Here is a 17,525-nt window from a genome sequence, read left to right as displayed (position 1 = left end):
ACCGGGTTGTACAATGGTTGCAATGTAACAGGATTGCATGACCAAGATTACATCCACAACGGCAAAATGCTAGTGAATCCTTTGTTTAGATGTCGACGAGAATTGGTTTTAAGAAATGATTACATAAGTTTTGGTCATGTGAGAATGATTTATCACACTTTTAAAGTGGATGATCACAAGCTTAAGGGTGAAGATATAGAGAGGATGGATCGACAAAATTGGGGATCTGCACAACACATTGCTTCAAGGCATGTTCAGAGGTGTTTGAAAGATTTGAGAAGTACACCAAGTGGAAATTTAGGGAGGACACTAGCTATAGAGACTTATCTAATGATTGTTGCTGACTACATTGACATCTTTATGTCTCATAGTTTGAGACTTTGGAAAGGGTGCGAAATGATTCACGAGTTCATCATTTCTTCACAGTATGGTTATGTTGGGTACAAAAACAATCTCATACTAATGTAAACACAAATTTCATCAGCAGAGAAGCATATCAATATGTGAAAATTTCTTTCCATTTTGCAGTTTTGTTGATGAGATTGATTTGATATCATTACTCTAACTTTCCATGTGTTTTGCACTTGACTGGGTCAAATGTATGTGAGAACTTCTTTAGTAAAGTTGGTGGGATGGTTGGAGTGGAGAGGGCCTATGATTTCACTGACTTGCTTCATGTTGTTGGAACCCTTAATAGAGTTGCTGAAGAAGAATCAAATCCCCAAGGGCTTCATTTTAATAAATCTCATAAGAAGCAAGAAAGCATTTGGAATAGATTGCACCAAGAAACAATACAAAACATTGATATATTGTCGCAATATGATTCAATATCCACAGACGCTAAAATTGTAGAAGCCCTTAAGATTGGATTGAAGGATGCACAAGACATTTTATCAACTCTTGGAATGCAACTAGAAAATTACACTCAATCTTCTTGGTGGTTTAAACCATGGATAGAGGATCGAAATTATCCAACATTCCAAATTGTGGATGATGTAGTTGATGCTTCTCCACCGAGTTGTTACAACTCTATATTCCAATATTCATCATCATTGGTACAAAATGAAAGTGAATTGAAAATAATGGAAAGTGAGTGGAGACACGAGTTGCATGAAAATTTAGATTCCATTGATGAAAATGGAAGCAAAAAAATAAAGCTAGTGGTGGATCTTGATGGTAAGGATATGTTTAAAGCATGTTTGGTTAGTCAGTTGAATGGAAATTTGACATTATCCAAAGATAGGTTGACAAAAGTGAGAAATGGGGTCTACTTTAGGCGATATGGGAAGGCTCCACAAAAGGGTGTTTCAATTGGCTTTGGAATTGGATCGGATTGTGGGGTTTTGTTTGAAAGCAACTCAATTCCCCCCACTGAACGTATTGCAAGAAAAGGTGTTCCTCAAAGTACAAAACAAGGTGTTTCTTGTGGAACGTGGTACATTGGAAGGGTTCAAAGAATAAGGAACAAGGATGGTAATAGGGTGTTTGATTACCATAATGAAATTGACCTTTTGGATAGATTAGAAGGCATCGAGCTTCAATTATGTTGGTATAGTAGAATAAAGGGGCAACACATTTATAAGTATTATTTGATAGATCATGCTTTTGTACAACTTGAATCTGTTATAGCAATCACAAACTTATCATACAATGCTAGGAATGATACATACAAATTAGAAGAATGTGATTACAAAGTTTTTTCAGATTTTGTGAAAATTTTGAACAAGGTAGATTTTCAAAACATTCTACCTTCTCTTTCCTTATGTATAACCATATGTTGGATCATTTATAAATAATTATTGGTTGTATTTTTGTTGATTTGTTCGTATGAATCTGATGTTAATTTTGTACTTTTTGGTTTTAGGTCTAGTGAATAGTTCAAATGGTGAATGTTCGGGATAACTCAACCTTTTTTTGCTACCTGCTTTTTGGTGTAAGTTTCTTTCACTAGCCATTAATCCTTTCGTACTTGTGTTCATTCAAATGTTAATTTGGTCCCTCTGAAGTTGGTCCATTTAATCATGAAAAACAAGAAGAGGTGGTTCCTTTTTCATGAATATGTTTTGTGGATAAGTATGTGGTTCTTCTCACTAATGTTAACATTTTCCTTGAATTTTTAGATTAATGGTTCGCTTGCTAGAAAGGATATCAAGGATCTGATGGCACGAGCTTCAGTCATGATGGTTTCTGCTCACTCAAGTCAACATATTTACACCAGAGCAACGTCTAGCACATGAAGTGCATTTTATTTTGAATGTTTATGTGGTAGTTGGCTTTCCTATTTTTTAAATTGGACATATAAATCAGAGTCTGTAGTTCAAATGTGCCATCAGAGTCTTTTTGGAAGTATTTATGTTTTGGCCATACGCATGGGGTCTACAACAGTTAAATTGCACTTGGTTATTATTGTCAATTGAGTCCTCAATCATATTTTGGGCATTTCCTTTCAATGCTTTCACTAAATGACATTAACATACATTTCTATCTGTAAAGGCTTTTGGACGTGTGATGGTAGTTTGTTTTTAAATTATTTGCAACTTTATTGAGATATGCGCTTTTGGTAGATTGTTTGGGTGATGGCACTTTGCTTTCTTATTTTTGCCTACATTGATATATATGTGTTTGATGGGCCTTGCAAAGTGTGTGTATGATCCAAAGGCTATTTTAAGGTGAATGGTATCTGATTTTTTGCAACTTTTGGATTGACAAGAATTTGATAGGGTGAATGGTATGCAAATTTTAATTGATTTAATTTTTCCAAAAAAAGAATGCATACGTTTCTATTTCATGGTTTGGAAAAGGAAAATACATAGAAAAGTGATTATAGCATGACATATTACCTCCAAAAATGAAAATAAAGCCACTTGGTGGCCACTTTTCACAAACTTTCATACAAAATAAACCTATGATCTCTCCCGGGAACACAGCTAGAAGAAAAAAATATGCATTGTTGAGCGAGGCAGGTTGTCAATGGGAGGTGATGTAGCGCTAGTTCCTAGTTTTCTGTTGCTTATTGGTATCTCCATTATCCCAGAATCTCCAAGATGGCTGGTAAGATTTTAGAATTCTTGAATTATTGCAATAAATGATATTAACTACATAAGCACTTTGAAAGGGCACTTTTGAATCAATTTGAATATCATGTAGTTCATACCCTTGTTACTGGGCACTTCTGAATCAATTTCAAAGGATCTTGGGTCATTATGAAATGATTTATTTTATGAGGCTAATTCGTATCTATCTTGCATTTCCTTTTGCCTCATTTAAAGCACAAACTAGCCCTTTCCGGAGGCCCTTCTCGACCTTTCTAAGACCCACCCCCCCCCCCCCCCCCCCCCACCCCCCTGTCTGAGGCATTTTTGTATTAATTTCAGGCCTATTCTGGGACCTGTTTGGGCCCTATTCTTGGTAGACCCCATTGGTATTTGACCTAAGTATTTTCAATGGCATCTCTGTGGACAAAATTTGGGATTATTCTAAGTGAAGTTGGAGGACATTATTGTGTTATCTCTCTATGGTTTCTAGAATAATATGATGCTCATTTAAGCCTTTGTTCTGGGCTCTTCTGAAAGAAATCTATATATATTCAAAATACCTCCAAGGCAGATTGCTTGTAGCCTTATCCTCACCTTTTGTAAGATTTATCATTTCTGCCAAATTTGAAGGGTTTGCTGAGCTATATCTAGACCTCTCTGGAGTTGCATCTAGGACTGATCAAGGGATTATTCAAAGAAATGATAGAAGCATGTAAGGAAATGATGGCTATAATCAAATCATGCCTTGCTTCTAAAACAGTTGCAAGAAGTCTATTATTGGCCATCTCAAGAGAAAATCTCTCTTCACTACTGGCATTGGTGTATTTTCTTAAATTTCAATCTGATTTTATGTTTAAGGTCAGGATCGCACTCAGTTAGGATTCCTTATCAATTTTGGAGGGGTTTTGTAGGTTTTAACCCTGTACAGAAATTACCTGCATACGAATTCTTAAACAAAGAAAATAAACAATGCAAGAGCATAACCCATAAAACACATATGCACAGAGATTTTTCCCTGGATCCCAAAACCGGGACTACCAGCTTTATTTTTCATTATATTCCTTTCAATGTTACAATACATATTTATACATGCCGAAGCATCCAATACCATGGACCGAAAAACCATCACGTCCAATACCATGTGCCAAAATCATGCACAAAACCATAGGTAGGTTCGCCCCTGTGACCCCCCCGCTGCGCAATCGGCGCAACGAAGGGGGGCTACCGCCCCCCTCTAACCCCCCGTTTCACTACGTAGGTTAGTCATGGAAAGAATATAACACAACCCAACAATCTCCCACTTGTTGTTTTCTTTCCACAGGGGGCCACAGGAGAGCTTAGTCATTTTTCCAGCCCTGAAACACCCATTGTTTCTCTACACCAAGAGAACTTCTCAGAGCTCACAGATTTTGTCAATGCATCTGCAGTATTCTTCAAAGTGTCCACCTTTACCAGCAACACCTTTTTGTCTTCTATCATATCCCTCACAAAGTGATACTGAACATCAATGTGCTTTGTCTTTGAATGATAAGCAGGGTTCTTTGCCAAGAAAATTGCACTTTGGCTGTCACAGTCTATTCTTATAGCTCCCTGTACTAACCCCATACTTGAACACAATCTTTGCAACCAAACTTCTTCCTTGCTTGCATGAGTGGCTGCCATGTATTCTGCCTCTGTAGTTGATAGTGCCACTACAGATTGTTTCTTACTCATCCAACTGACTGCACCTCCAAATAGGTTAAACACATACCCACTTGTAGATCTTCTCTGATCCAGATCTCCAGCCCAGTCTGCATCAACAAAACCATGAATATCCAACACTCTGTCCAATCCTGGTCTTCCTTGGTAGCACAAACCATAATCACTAGTGCCACGCAAATACCTGAAAACCCGCTTCACTGCTGTCCAGTGCTCCTTCCCAGGTTTTGACATAAACCTGCTCAATACTCCCACTGCATGTGCAATGTCTGGTCTAGTACAGACCATTGCATACATCAGGCTACCGACTGCACTTGCATATGGAACACGGGACATGTCCTCTTCCTCTTCTTGTGTCTTGGGACACTGTTCAGCAGATAACCTCACACCTACAGGAATAGGAACCTTCACCGGTTTACTATCCTACATATTAAACCTCTGCAGTATTGTCTCGACATACTTCCTCTGGTTTAACCAGAGCTTCCTCTTTGCCCGATCTCTTTTAATTTCCATGCCCAAAATATAGTTTGCAGCACCAAGATCTTTCATGTCAAATTTGGAGGACAATTGGGTCTTCAAATCCTAGATAATTTCTTTGTCATTTCCAACCAGCAACATATCATCCACATACAAGACCAGATAAATAACACGGTCACCAATTAATTTAAAATACACACAATGATCTGCTTTGCTTCTAGTGAAGCCAAGTCCCCGTATAAATGTATCAAATTTCTGATACCACATCCTTGGTGACTGTTTTAACCCATACAGAGACTTCTTTAACTTGCATACCAGTTCTTTCTTACCCTTCACCGCAAAGCCTTCAGGTTGCCTCATGTAGATTTCCTCTTCCAAATCCCCGTGAAGAAATGTTGTCTTCACATCCATCTGTTCTACCTCAAAATCAAAAGCAGCAGCAACAGATAAAAGTAATCTAATAGAAGCTACCTTGGCAACAGGAGAAAAAATATCACCAAAATCAATTCCCGGCACCTGGGAATAACCTTTTGCTACCAACCGAGCTTTGTATTTCTCCACCTTTCCTTCTGCATTAGTCTTCTTCTTGAACACCCATTTGCTGCCAATGGGTTTCCTTCCAGCCGGTAACTCTACCAGATCCCAAGCCTCATTTTTGTGCAAAGATGCCATTTCATCAACCATGGCCTCTTTCCAGAGTTTTCCATCCTCTGAATCCACTGCTTCCTTCACAGTTCTGGGATCATCATCAGTAACAGACAAAGCAAAATTTGAACTGAAAGCAGATGGACTATACCTTTCTGGCTGCCTTCTTTCTCGACCTGATCTTCTCACAGCCGGAGTTTGTGTCTCTTCATCTTCTGATTCCTCCTCTGCTGCAGAGTCTGATTCTTCCTCCTTTGGCTCAAACTCTATCTTCTCAGGTTCCTTTGGTTGGACTTCAGATTGAATAACATCTTTTACCTCTCTGAACACCACATCTCGGCTGTACACAACTTTCCGTGTGACTGGGTTCCAAAGCTTATAACCCTTTAAACCATCCTTATACCCAATAAAGATGCACTTTTCAGATTTACTATCCAACTTGGTTCGTTTCTCCTTTGGAACATGTACATATGCATCACATCCAAATACCCTCAGATGTGAAAGAGAGGGTTTCTTACCAGTCCATACTTCTTGTGGAGTCTTATCCTCCAACGCTGATGAGGGTGATCTGTTGATCAGGTAACGTGCAGTATCCACCGCCTCTGCCCAGAATTCCTGTCCTAACCCGGCACCACTGAGCATGCTTCTTGCCCTTTCCATCAACGTCTTGTTCATTCTTTCTGCGACTCCATTTTGCTGAGGTGTATATGGAGTAGTCTTCTGCTGTGCTATACCACACTTCTTACAAAATTCTTCAAATTCCTTGCTGCAAAATTCTCCACCATTATCTGTCCTCAACACCTTTATCTTCTTCTCTGTCTGATTTTCCACCAGAGCCTTAAATTCTTTAAACCTGTCAAAGACTTCAGATTTCTTCTTAAGGAAATATATCCATGTATTCCTTGAGAAGTCATCTATGAATGATACATAGTACACAGACTTACCCAGTGATGGAACCTTCACAGGTCCAAACACATCACTATGCACAAGCTCTAATATCTGTTTCGTCCTCTTACCACCAGAGGGGAAACTCACTCGATTCTGCTTCCCATACACACAATTTTCACAGAAATCGAAATCCAGAGAGCTATCATTCATACCTTCTACCATACCTTTACCATGAAGTATTCGAAGGCCCTTCTCTCCAATATGTCCAAGCCTTTGATGCCACAACATGGTCTTCTCTCCAGAGACCACTAGATTTTCTACTCCATTTTCAGGAACCATAGAACTATTGCACCCATCAACAACAGTGCTACCTTGCAGCTTGTACAGAGTTCCAGTCCGAACTCCCCGCATCAATATCAGTGCTCCTCGAACCATCTTGCAGGTATCTTTCTCGAACACCGTCTTTACACCTGCATCATCCAACTTGCTTACAGAAATCAGATTTCTGGCCAATGCAGGAATATGTAGAACACCGGAAGTGTTCTAACCCTTCCACCTTGCAACTTCAACTTTACTTTTCCCCGACCAATGATTCTAGCCTTCCTATCATCTCCTAAGAAGACATCACCACCATCGTATTTCTCATACTCGCAGAACCACTCTCTATGGGGAGTGAAGTGAAAGGATGCACCTGAGTCAATCAACCATGCCTCATGATCTACATGTGTAGTTGAAGAAGCAAAGTACACATCCCCACCTTCATCTGAGGTGGTTTTCGCCTCTGCAGAAGGAGCATCATCAGATCCCTTTCCTTTATCAGGAGCTTTAGATTTACAATCTCTTCTGAAGTGTCCTTCCTTCCGCATTTCCAGCACACCACCTTTGTAGGTTTTCCTGGAGATTTAGATCTCCCTCTAGATTTAGATCTCCCACTCGATGACTTATTTTTGTTTCTGTTCTGGGACCATCCTCGTACAGACAAGGCATCACCATTCTGGTTGTCCATATTCTTTTGTCTCATCTCCTCCGTCAGCAAGGCTGAGACTATTTCATCAAACTGCAAAGCAGTTGCATTGCTACCTATTGCAATAACCAGACTATCCCACGAGTCTGGTAGAGAACACAATAGACTGATGCACTTATCTTCATCTGAAATTTTAATATCAACAGATAATAATTGACTTACCACAGTATTAAACGCATTCAGATGCTCTGTCACCGAGTCTCCATCTTTCATCCTCAGGTTATACAGCTTTTTCCGCAGGAACAGTTTATTCACGAGAGACTTAGATTGGTACAAAGTCCCTAACTTGACCCACAAAGCCTTTGCCGTAGCTTCCCCTGATACATTCAACAATACTGAATCTGAGACACACAATCGTATTGTGCTCTTTGCCTTCCGATCCAATTTCTTCCATTCTTCATCGGTCACTCCCGATGGTTTAGTACCCGGATCTACTGCGATCCACTGATCTTTATCGACCAATAGATCCTCCATCTTGAGTTTCCACAACTCAAAACTCTGACCATTGAACTTCTCAATCTCGATCTTTCCACTGCTCGCCATCTTCTTTCACCACCAGAATCGATCTCGCAGATCTCCCACTGAACAGGATCTACCACAGGCCCGAGCGAAACCCCTCAGCAACAAAGGCGTCCCCTTGAAGCCAAAACAGCTCTGATACCAAATGTAGGTTTTAACCCTGTACATAAATTACCTGCATACGAATTCTTAAACAAAGAAAATAAACAATGTGAGAGCATAACCCATAAAACACATATGCACAGAGATTTTTCCCTGGATCCCAAAACCGGGACTACCAGCTTTATTTTTCATTATATTCCTTTCAATGTTACAATACATATTTATACATGCCGAAGCATCCAATACCATGGACCGAAAAACCATCGCGTCCAATACCATGTGCCAAAATCATGCACAAAACCATAGGTAGGTTCGCCCCTGTGACCCCCCCACTGCGCAATCGGCGCAACGAAGGGGGGCTACCGCCCCCCTCTAACCCCCCGTTTCACTACGTAGGTTAGTCGTGGAAAGAATATAACACAACCCAACAGGTTTGATTGTTCAATAGTTACTGAATGCTTTCTGTTTGTCTTTTCAGCAAACCAAAGTTGGAATCGAAAATAGGGCGGCGAAACCCAACAGACCCATGGCTAGCAAAGGTATTTTACAGTATTCTGTTGTCCAAACCCCATACCAAAACCTAATATTAGCAAATATGTAGTACATCTTTATTAGTGTTTATATGAATATCAATGGCTCTATATGACTAGTGTAAAACAAAGATTGATTTGATAGAGGTTGTATGCATGCTTTGTGATGTAGTGGTGACGCGGGCCGAAACGAGGCCTAGAAGGGTTTTATCAGACATTGGGAACCTAGGGTTCCATGCTTCAAAACCCAATGGGGGTGATGAGATCAAGCTAGAGTAAGCAAGCTTTTTCATTCCTAGAACATATGTATTTTTTAAAAAAATTGCAAAACCCTTATGTAGTACTCATGTTTTATTAGCACATAGTGGAAACTTCAGTTTTATAAAGAAGTTTTGATTGTGAGCTTAGCCTCTCTGGTCAAGCATTTTTCTCTAGCCATATGCTTATTCAGGCATTTTAAACCATCTTCTAGCGGGGGCTGATGAAGAAAAATGTTGTATGTGACGCTTTGGGTGTGTAATTCTATGTCCACAGGAAATAAAGGAAGCAGAATCAACTTACTGATAAGAAAATTCCAAGGTAGATTCAGCTTCCCAATATGATGCTCTAGTCTTTTGCAAATATTTTGGGGTTTTTTACAAATTAGAGTTAACAATTAGAATTGGGTGTGTAGGAGGTTTGGTGTCGATGTCAAGAATACGAGTGCTACAACAAAGTCAGCGTCTGGTATGTATATCATCCATGGTTGTATAAATTGTGTGTGATTAAACAACTGCCTGATTTATTTATCATATATCAATCCCCAGATGTTAGTATGCAGCATGAGGTGAATGATATGAGTTCACTACTACTAGGCTTTATACGTTGGCCTCTGTTTCAAATTGATAACTACGTGTGGATATATTGAGGTCAATAACAGGGCTCTTTTCTTGCCTGTTTAGTTGGGATGGTTTACATGTATTTATTTTACTTCCATTGGTTTTGTTTTGCTGCCATTCAGCCACTAGGGCCACAAAGGAACAAAGATGAAAAGGGAAGCATTAGATCAACTTTGGTTTCAAATTCCAAGCATGTAGCAGGTTTAGAAAAAGCACCTGAGATTTCCAATGTTGGACCCTTACATACACGTGAATCAGTTTTAGGCAAACTGCCTAGGGTTTCGAATGTTGAGGTCTCAAGTAATGATCCATCGAGTTCAAGGATACAACGCAAGCCTTCTACTATTGTCTCTCTGGTAAAAACATTTCAGCTTCAGGGAGGTCTTCTACTACTGGCCTCTCAGGTAAACATGCTTCAGCTTCAAGGAGGCCTTCTACTATTGGCCTCTCTAGCAAATGTACTTCAGCTTCAGGGAGACCACCAAGGCCTTCAAATGTTGACATCTCAGGCAAAGCTACTTCAAATGCATCCAAGTCTAGGTTCTGCCCACCTGTAGCTAAAGGTGTCTCAAGAAGAATGCCAATGACTGATGCATCAAAAAGGAAGACAAGGCTTCCACGAGCTTTTACATCAACATTGACTGCCAGAAGTGAGGTTAGGAGCATTTGGTCCACTGCTCTTATTTTAGCATGTGTAGATGGTGCTTTTTATTCATAGAGTTTTACTCTGTTCTTTTGCAAAAGCAAGTGAAGGGTTTATCTAATCCATAGCTCCAATTGCCATCCAATGGTTTCTATTAAACAACTTGCATCTGGATCCATTGAGCGGGATGTCATGGAAGAGGAAGGGGACTTTCCCAACATTGACGAAGCAGATAATGAAAATCAACTTGTTGTAGTTGAATATGTTCAAGACATTTACCATTTCTATTGGTATACAAAGGTACGTCCCTTTTGTCATGGGAGCCTTGCAAATTGTTTTTGTTCTATTCAAAATAACAACATCTTGTCTTGGAAGAATACACTTCATTTAAACAATTTAATCAAACCTCATAAGATGACTATGTCCAAATTAACAACATCTCCATCTTATCAAACCTTTTAATCTTAGAGCCCTTCATCTTGACCCCTAAAGAAAAATCTCCCTCTTACTTTGATAAATGAGAGGGTTATCATCTGTAGGACAAATGTCATCAATAGTTGAATCATAGCTCCCTCATACTCAAATTGTATTCATAGGTTTGTCTTCAACCTACTATTAATCCAAAGATTTTATAGTAGAGCCTTGCTATGTTTAATTTCTTGAGCTTCTCGTATGGGCTTCAAGGAAGCTCCAGACCAAAGAGGAACTTTCTGAAGAATCGATAAGGTTCTTCTTTAATCAGGAGAAGACATATTTCTTCAAGAATAAAAGCTTCAAAAGATGCATTTTAATGGTTTACAACTTGATTGTGAACAATCCTGTAACACAGGCATCAACATATAGGGCCTACAACATATCACCACCGCTATTAAACTTGTAGTGATAAAATACAAAATGGTGGGCTAAAAATAGATCATAAATGATGTTGTGCTGCATGTACAGGGATGTCATTCATAGACAGTGACATTGATATTGTATCTTTACTGCACAGGATACTATCCTTGATAGCTACAGATATTCATACTTCCAGGACGACCCCATCATTACTCAATATACCAATATGGTCCATACAAGCATTGTTTTTTTAACAAGGCTTCTTAGTTTTATTCCAGAGATAATAGTTATACATGTACAACAGTAACTAATATCAACATTTCCTTATACATATTCATCAACGAAAAAAAGTTGTGTCCTTGATCTGAATGTTTCAGCCTCCGACAGGTTCACCGCAACATTCAGCCGATGATGTGTATTAGTGATACAACTTAACAACAAGAGCGAAACCCTTTTCTACTTATTAATGATTCCATGACAAATTCTACATGCAATCAATTTTCAACCTGAATCTCAGACATATCTTCATAAAACTATCAGAATTCAGTTGTCACTTATATGATTTCACAATGACTTTCCATCAAGCTGATACCTTTTCTCTTGGAGATGTTTCGTTCTTAGCTTTGAATGATTTCAATAATTCAAGAGAGAGAAGGTCAAGTAGATTTGACAACCAAGAGCCACATTTCACAATATGATAAGGCATTTGACTTTGAAGTAAATGACACTATAATTTGATATCAAGGTTAGAGATATGATAAGGTTGTCAAGGCATCGAATATGAGATGTAATAGAATTCCTTACATTTATGTTTGCTTCAACTTCAATCTTCAAATCTGAACCTCTTAGCACAAAATATGGTTGCCTTACTTACCAACAAGAAAACTTAATAGGTCAGGATTTTAAGCATAGCCCATAATTCTTGTGGGGAAGTTAATTGTTGATTTCAATGAGCCGAGATACCTTCAAGAAGAGCATCAATCAAACGTTGCTAGGATTACATCATCATTAGAGATCAAGATTCTTAAATCAAGTTCAGAGCAAGGTCACTCAGAACCTTAGAGTTGGTATTAAGAAGAAAGGACATATTGCCTTGAGATATCAAGTGATCAATACATCTCCCATAATGACTTCACAAACCTGACGGATTATGTTGATAACATATATATACATATATCCCCAAAAAAAAACTACTGCAAAAGTTAGAGCAATACAATAATTGATTATCTAATATTGCTCCTTGATCTGAAAAATTTCCCAAAAAGTATGCTGCATAGGATAATCAAGGTTGATCCTTATATTCAAAATTGTCAACAAACTCTCAGCAAAGATCCAGTACTCATGCTCAAATTGGACTGTCTTCAATATAACCTTTAACAACTTGGCTTTAAATGCTCAGTGATATGCAATGAACCAAAAAGGGATGAGATGGATGTGAAACCATAGCTATCATCTGAAACGTTCCAGGGATCTGAGAATCTCAAAGATAAATTATTCTTTTAAGAATGATACAGTCCTCTAAAATGAGGGTTGTAATACTTCAATCAATCATCTATAGAGGCTTGGCCCTATCTCCAAGGATCATAGAAGATTTCAATCTTTAAGTATATCCTCCTATATGCTAGATATTTCTATACTGCAATTTTGAATACTGGTTAGGGCACAAACACAGTTAGCTTCAAGTGTTGATGGTAATCCTGGTCACTGGTTAGGGTTTTCATCTTCAGTCCTCATTCTCCTCTCCCTCAATTACTGCGATTATCCATAGAAGACACCCAATCACTGATTTAGAGCTTGGTAGCTCCTCCTCAACGAATCTTGAAACAGTCCCAAACTACATGGAAGAATTCTGACCTGTCTGCACTCAAGCCTGGGCATATGCATCCTAGAGAGGACTTATACATGCCTTCATACCCACCAAATAGTCTTAGCAACAAGATACTGTAGCAGCTCTATTCCTGCAGCCTATAACAAAGATAAACCTCACCAAATAGCACAGAAAAACATCCAACATGTATTCCTCTGACAACGGCTATATTCAACAGGAAATCTGTACCCAAAATTAAGTGATACGCTGCCTAGACAGACCTCCTATCCTCCACGCATGGAGCCACATACCTGCGGCTCTTTCTCCCAAGAAAACTATAGAATGCAATTGTTAATAGTTTATTCTGCCATATAAACTGATTTTGTTCTCAGTGGCGTATATTCTTCTACCTATCTCCTTTCCTTACGTGTCGCCATATTCATCCATGATGAGTATTCCTGCTAACCCTGCACATTTCTCTTGTACAATGATTGCTGGCATTGTCAAGAGTGTTCACATAAATGAGATAAGTTGGAAATGTAGGTGCAAACATAGAGGAGAATGTGGGTGCCTAATAAATAGGGATTGGGTGCTTAATAAGCATGAAGTGAGGTTTTGAGCCCCATGTTTCACCAAATCAATTTCAGACTTTAGGAGTGCCAGAGAAATAGTGAATAGATAAGGTGTTAGCGTGGGCCTCTCAAGCTACAATGAGAACGCAGGTGCTTGAACATGGTGTTAAGATTTCAACCCTAAGCTTTGCCAACTCAAATACTTAAATTTTCTTTTGTGTCATTCCCAAAGGAAGCTATTGCCTTCCTGTCACAATGCAAATCGAAATTTTGAGTGGAAAATTTAAAAGATTAAGCCCTAACTAGTTGTCAAATAAATCCATGTCCTAAAGATTATTTATTGCTCACTTGTTTAAGAATTTTTATAATGTAGATGCAATGTGCACAGTACAGGTTTTGGATTCATATATGAGCTAGTCTTCTGAATTTCTAAATTGATTATAGAGATTAAATGGTATATCTTGTACTCCAGCTTATTCCAAAGAAGGGTGGGACACCCAAAACATATGAAGTTGTTTTTATCACCCCAACAGGTGAAGAATTCAAGACAAAAAAGGCAATAGAGCAGTACTTGAAGGCAAATCCAGGAGGGCCTTCTATCTCAAATTTGATTGGAGCACAGGTAAAGTTTGTTATTTTATTGGTTTTTCCTGATCTGAACTATGTTCGGAGCACAGGTAAAGTTTGTTATTTTATTGGTTTTTCCTGATCTGAACTTGTGTTCTTACATGTCTTTGTTTTTTTTTACCGTTTGAAATCCATACCCTTTTTGTGAGGATATTGGCATGTATCTTTTAGAAAATATAATTTGACATTTTCTTTCTACCATAGGTGAGGTAACACCAACAAGGATATCTTCAAGGATAAGTGAAAAAGTAAAGGAATCACCAGTCAAAACACTAAAAAGTGAATCAAAGAAGAAACCAAAGAGATCCATAAAATCAAAAGGAGATTCAGAAGATGCAGAGAAACAAGAATCATAAGTAGAAGCTAGTAAGGAAGAGGAAATGCATGATACTCATCATGGGGAAGATATGGCTGAAACAGGGGAAGATGTTGATCACAAAAAGGAAGAAGAAGGGAAGGGAAAAGATGATCTTGATAAGAAGAAGGAAGAAGAAGAAGAGAGTGATGACAAAAGGGAAATATAAAACAAAGAAAAAATACATGGGTCCAAAACTGAAGAAATAAATAAAATGGATGAGAAGGCAGAAGAGATGGCACCACAAGGGAAAAAGGTTACATAAAGAAAGATCTAGTGTTGGAGAATGAAGAAAAGCACAGGGATTTGGAGAGTAAGGGAGAGCCTCAGGAACCCAAGCAAGATTCAATTTATGTAACAAAGGAGAATGGTTTTGATGGTACAGGTACACTGGAGAACTGTGCCCTAGTCAAACATGCAAAGCCAGTGAAGGAAATGCATGACCCGAGGGAAAAAATACTTGAAGGTCAAGCAGGAAAATGGCAGACGAGATTGGTTCACTTTCCAACCACAATGCAGTAAAAGAGACCCCAGAGCCCCCACTTAATGCATCCAGCTGAACTTCTATGGTTTAAATTTTTGCATTGTTGGAGGTTAGCTTCTTAATTTACACATTATTCATTGGGAGTTCTGCCCCAAGTTTAGAGTTTGAAGAGAGGAGGAAAACTCTAGGAGTGTTTCTTTAATATTGCAATGATAGATTACTGCTATCCTACATATCGTAGAGAAAATGGAACCTGGATTTTATAGCGACTCTTGCTACAATTGCATAGTCACCGATTAATTGTCATGGTTTTGGTTCTTTGACTTGCATTTCTTATCAATTTACTTTTTGTAAATTTAACTTATCTATTTCCTTTTATAATTGTTCACTACAGTTTTTAGCTTCTTGCATATGATTTTATTAATCTTTTCTTTATGATGTAACCAATTATCCATGAATTGTTATGTAGGTATATTTAGTTCTCAATATATTCAATTTATCAGTAGTATGGAAAATGGTTAGGTTGAGATGCTTTATAGTTCATATTTCATGTTATACATTCTCTGAAGCAAGGAGATGCAAAATGTTAATTCTCAGAGTCCATTATATTTGTAGCTTTGAAATCCTAGAGGTGTTTGGGTGTACCCCCAATATTCTAATTTTATTGTTCAAGATTTTGTTGATTTTAGCTTTTTAACCTAGACGAGGTCTCTATCTTGTTGCATCTCATGAAGCTTGAGACCTAAACAGAGCAGGATTTAGGAGCAAATCTCAAATGTAACACCGATGCAGAATCTGTTTGGGGTGAGTCTTTCTAGGAATTATGTGTTGCTAATACCTTCTTGATTATGGTTCATTTGTCTTTCTTATTCTACAAAGACAGGCTTCATTATATTTGTTTTAGTATCAGTTTCAAGTTGTTGGATCATGCTCTTTGTTTTAATGAGATAGTTGATTTATAGGAATTTTATTGGGAACCCTTAAAGCATCTTAAAAAATAAAAATAAACAATTCCCACATTTTTGATATCTGTTTTACTATTGGAGTGGGTCCTAAAGCTATTTTTTTGTGTTTAACCTTGAATGATTTTGATTTAGTGGTGCATGATTTGTTGATTTGAAGTGTGAGATTTTTCTTCCACAAGCCTTTCTTTGCGTTCTTCATGTATTATAACAGATGTACCTTATGTAGACCATGAAACGTTTTTTGTGATTGAGTAAGGATAACATTCTATTGAAGTGAATGTGATAACTTGTAGGAATTGATATGGGAAAGGTAGGGAATGATACTTCTTTAGTTGGTGGTATTATTTTTGTATATAATTTTGTTAATAATGTTTATGGGCTATTGTAGTTTTTATAGCTACTTATCAACATTTTGGTACTTATGTGAATTGTATCTCCTCTCTTTATAAACTCTGGTCATGGAAAATAGAAAGGGCTTCACTGTATTAGTGGCAAGAACCAACATCCTTGTAGAGTTTAGGGGAAGTGTGGATTTACTTTTTGCTTGACGGCACAAAACTGTATGCCTTCTGTTTCGTTGAAATTTTAGGCCTTAAATTTGATCTTGCATAGGTTGCTTCATTATAGGGCGATAAGGCTCTTGGTTCTTGGTGTTCAAGACATTACTTTAATATTGTTTAGCTTATATTTTCAAGAGATTCTCTGATTATAGAAATTCCAAGGTCATTCCTATTTCAAGGAAGTGATATTAGTTCTTAATATTGTTTCCAGGGTCGTTTCTATTTCCTATATGATGTTAGTTCCAATGTGGTTCCAATGTAATCACTCATTATGTAAAAGAGACCTTAAAGAGAAATCCACTATATCTAGATTGAGTGGGAATAATGGTTAAGAGCATGTGTTTCCTCCTAAGATGTCATAGGTTCAAAACCAGAGGAGGTAGAGTATGTATGCCTTCATTGACTTAGCAGTCAAATCACTGTGCGGAGGTGGGTCCCTTATCCCACAAGTAATGAGGTCTCATAAACCAATGTGGGGTCTCGCTTGGTTGTGACCTTTAGAATTGTATTTCAAAGGTATGAGAGTGCAAGGAAGCCTTGTCTTTAGTGAGGTGCATGATAAGGTAATGCTTGCCTTCAACATGTAGAAAATATTGTAGACGTTTGGAGGTTTATTTTGGAATACACCATTGTTTTGAGCTAGCCAAATGGAGCAGATCACCTCTACAACCAAAATTTTGTCTTATGTTCTAGTTGTAGTCCATTCATTTAATGCCTCTGTGTTATCTCCAATCCATTGTTGCATTTTACATAGTCTATGAGTGATAGTCCATATCTCATTGGTGAGATGACAGTGAATCAAAAGGTGATTTCATGCTTTCGTGTTATTCCTTAAGGGCGCATGTGTTGGTACTTTTCCATCCTCTTCTTCTAAGCATGTCT

At 38.1% G+C, this 17,525-nt stretch overlaps 1 pseudogene; it reads left to right on the top strand.

Moving 5' to 3' along the window:
* Nucleotides 1-10,583: 10,583 nt before the first annotated feature.
* Nucleotides 10,584-15,365, top strand: LOC149255625 (uncharacterized; annotated as a pseudogene).
* Nucleotides 15,366-17,525: the final 2,160 nt, after the last annotated feature.

The sequence above is a fragment of the Pinus tabuliformis genome, chromosome 7, assembly GCF_031772625.1.
Source record: "Pinus tabuliformis cultivar Carrire ecotype Pingquan chromosome 7, CPIR1, whole genome shotgun sequence".
Taxonomy (NCBI): domain Eukaryota; kingdom Viridiplantae; phylum Streptophyta; class Pinopsida; order Pinales; family Pinaceae; genus Pinus; species Pinus tabuliformis.
This window is presented reverse-complemented; position numbering and strand designations above follow the sequence as displayed.